The sequence below is a fragment of the Rattus norvegicus genome, chromosome 4 (genome assembly GCF_036323735.1).
Source record: "Rattus norvegicus strain BN/NHsdMcwi chromosome 4, GRCr8, whole genome shotgun sequence".
In the NCBI taxonomy this organism is placed as follows: Eukaryota; Metazoa; Chordata; class Mammalia; order Rodentia; family Muridae; genus Rattus; species Rattus norvegicus.
In genome coordinates this window covers 153,218,414-153,222,439 of record NC_086022.1, presented here as the reverse complement: position 1 = coordinate 153,222,439, position 4,026 = coordinate 153,218,414, and positions in this window count along the sequence as shown.

The following is a 4,026-nucleotide window of genomic DNA, read 5'->3' as shown; positions in this document are numbered from 1 at the left end:
CTTCTTGGGACCTTCAGCAAGATCTCATCCTATGGGCCTGGGCTCTGACCATGCAGATCGGCAGATTGGCTACTGCTCACACGGTGGACAACTGGGCAGAGGACTTTGGAAATCCCAAAGCACATAGGTAGTAGTAAAGCGCGCGCGCGCGCGCGCGCGTGTGTGTGTGTGTGTGTGTGTGTGTGTGTGTGTGTGTGTGTGCAGGATCATAAAATGTGCTCCACAGTGCCACTAGAAGATGAAACCTAGGCAATTAAATAACCACCTCTGTGCTTTTCATATCCTGGTTCTTACCTATCACTGGGCCCCTAGGTAGTTCTTGTCTCTTAAGCTCCATTACCCCTGGGAAACTGGGGGAAAACAGCTCCAGGAGACAGTTACCCACCCTGGGTGACCTGTCCAGATGACCTGTCCAGGAGACACAGAAAGCATGGTTCCTGCCGCGTAGCTATGCTGTAAGAGGAAGGGGGTGTGGGTGAAGGACAGAGGGGTCACCTTTGAGATTTGTATTCCAGCCATGCCTCTGGCTGATGGCTCACAAGGGAGCGTTCAAGGCTGGCGGCCCTCCTCCTTCTTGTCACCTGCCTGTATCCCATTGTGTCTCAGTGCAGAACCGAGACTTCTGGACAGGCAGTAGACACCACTGCCCCCTTTCACCAGGGAAGGGAAGCTGCTGTTTTAGTTTCTTGCCACACTCCTTCTTCCTGTGCGCCCACCCTGGATGGAAGCTAACTCTAGGCTGGGGAGCCAACAGTTGTAACAGTGACATTTCTGACTGAAACTCAAGCTTGAGCTAGCTGCTAAGTGATAAACGTGCCAGGGAACCAGGACTCACCATGGTGTTTGATGACGTCAGGATGAAACTAAGTCACATAGAGAATGTGTCTTCAGGGTCTAATCATGTCAGTGCCCCTTGGCAGGGCTAGGTAACATCCACTTTGGAACAAAAGAGGATGGCTCTGGTCATGGATGTCCTTTGGCCTCCAGGAAAACCAGCAGTAAATAAAGCTGACACCAGATTTATTCCATTCGGCTATTGCTCTGGTAGAGGCCCTGCTCTCTCTTGGCTTTTCACCGAAGGAGACTTTTGTCCAGTGTTTGTACGTCATGTTGGAAATTTCAGGACATCATTTCTGGAAGGAGGCTGTACCATATACAGTGAGTAAACATGGCTGTTGAGATGTCTCAGTGGTTATGTCCCTCAGCACCAAGTCTGAGATTGGGCTCCCGGGATCCACACAGGAGTTGGAAATAACCAACTTCTGTAAGATGTCCTTTGCCTTTCATGTGTGCACCATGGCATATGTGTGCCCCCATTTGGATTTTGAATGAAGAGGGGCAACCCTATTTTTCATGCACAGGTGACCAGGGAGCCATGCCAAGAAGGGCACACTCACAATGTCATCTGGCCACCCCCCTAACTCAGATTGGGAGGCCACCCTTGTTGCTGTCAGGCCAGGATGGATGGGAGGGGGCTTTGGGGCAAGTCTCAGGCATCTGCGGCAGTATCTGGACGTTGTACTGTGCTCAGTTCTCATTCAGATGAAGAGCTTGGGGCACCAGGATCTAGGGTGGGCAGCCTGTGACTCCGGGTGGAACCAAATGGCCATCTCAACCATGGCTGCGAGGAGCAGGAGGACTTTGTCCAGCAGGGGGCGTCATGCAGCTGCAGAATCCACAAAGGGTGGATTGAGAGCATGGCCAACGAAGACCCTCCCCGCCTTTTTTCCCTAAAACAGGGCACCTACAGTGTCTTTCGCCCTCTATGCTGTCCCCATTGGCGTATTTGCACAGTCCCTCTGATGGCATACTTGTCCTGTCACCTACACTGATCTCCTCCCAGCTTCTGCAGGCAGTCATTTAGTTCCCACAGCACAGCGGTATCTGTGAGTGTCCCAGACGTCCTAAGAAGGAGTCTGGCAGGTGTGGGTTTGCTGTATGCCTGGTCTGCCGACCCACCTTGGGTGGTTGTGGCTCATTGGCACATGGTTGGATCTCATCCAGATTTCTGCAAAGCCTTCTGGAATTCCCTAGCTGTCTGATTAGGTGTCTTGAGTAGGGAGAGATGAGAGGTACCCTACCTTAGGAAGGTGAACCAGCTCTCCTGCCTTGTCTCTAGCCCAGTGTGTGCACGAGTCACCATCCGGGACGTACCTGCATTTGTTTAATTTAAATGTCCCTCCCACTCAGCTCCAGATCATTGCTACCAGCCTGTCTTCCTTCCTTCTCCGTGGCTAAGCGAGGGGGTTGGTCAGAGTGCTTTGCAATAAAGCACTTCCACTTCATCATCTTAAAAAAAAATTCTTAGTAGAAGCAATTGGAAAAATTTACTGGCTTGTCAGAAGAGCCATTGCTCATCAGACAAGAGAGAGGAAAAGCAAAGGTCATCAATTCATGGGCAGTGTCTCAGGAAGAGTTTAAATCATTTAGAGACATGTCCTTAAGAAATCATTGAGACCTGGTACTGCGGCTTTGCTGTGGACTCGGGGCTCCAAATGAGAAGTGAAATGGACACAGATGGCAGCCTGCCTAACACTCTCCCTTCTGTTTAGCAGTCTGGGTGCAGTGTGTGTGTGTGTATGTGTGTGTGTGTGTGTGTGTGTGTGTGAGAGAGAGAGAGAGAGAGAGAGAGAGAGAGAGAGAAGAGAGAGAGAAAGAGAGAGAGAGAGAGAGAGAGAGAGAGAGAGAGAGAGAGAGAGTTTGTGATAGACAGCCATGTGCCTTCAAGTAGGTAACGGTGTGATTGGTTATGTAAATTGACCCTCACTGACCAACTGGGAGGGTGTTCAGGTTTGTTCCGCGCCTGTTACGTTGTGAATCCGTCCAGATAAAGGAGGGATAAACACAGATAAACCCTTCCCTTCAGGTTTGCAGTAGACATGCGAGAGTCCCCAAGGATATGCTGTCTGTCTCAGGACTGAGTACACCCATCACGGTGCTGTCCTCGTCCTTGTCAGAAGGCGATGGAGCTGTCCAGTGTGTTACTGAGCATGACTGTCCCTGGGGGACTGGTAACCTTGAAGCTACTGAGCATGGGTTAAAGACCCCATTTCCTCTCTTGATGGTTGTGAGTCTTATCTCCCTCTGCCTGTCCACTCAGGGACCTGTAAGCCAGGAACACAAGATGCTGTGCCTGGTGATCAGGTCCAAGGCTAAAGTCCTCTTGGTCCTTAATGGATTGGATATGGAGGTGGCCAGTCTCGGCAGCTAACCTGGTCAGTGCAGGTGAGAATGCAGTGTAATAACAGGGTGACTGTGCCACCCGCACTGGACCGAGTGACACTTGGGTTCATCAAAATTCTGAATGTGTCTGTGAGCGGTTCCGGCGAGGCCCCCACAACCTGTACGGGGCATCCCTAGAAAAAAAAAAAGAGCAAAGGGAATTCTCTCCCATCCTGCCTATTCGGGCCCCGGCATGGCTCTTCTGCCTAGAGACTGAGATTTATGACGTCAGCTGTCCTGCTGAACCCATATTGCCCGCTGTCGTGGGTCTACAGCTTGTGAACTATCAGCTGTGGGGCTTTTTTTTTCCCTCTACCACCATGTGAGGAATTCCCACCATACAAATTTTAGTGCCTGCCCACATCTCCTATTGGTTCTGTCCCTCTGGAGAACTCTGACTAGTACAGCTGTGGCTATGGGAAATGCTGTCCAGCCTGCGAGAAAGCAAAAAAAAACAAAAAAAAAAAAAAACAAAAAAAAAAAAAGAAGAAAGTCTTGACATCTTTGGACTGGAATAAGAAATCTGTGAGTACACTCGGCCCTCTTGCTTTTCCATCCCACAGATGCTGCCCACCATGTTTAGTGCAGACCAGCCCATGTTGTCCTTTCTTGGGAGAAGCAGGTAGGGTAGCAGGCAAGTGAGAACATGCAGAGAGGTTAACAGGGGCATGGCTTGGGGGCTGAGGATGGCCACCTCTTACCTCGATTGCATGGGTAAAGACCCTGGCCATAGTGACTCTGACCACCTCGCCTCCCTTGGCCCCGCAAGTCCACAGAACAAAAGAGGTCTACAGAGGTAGCAGT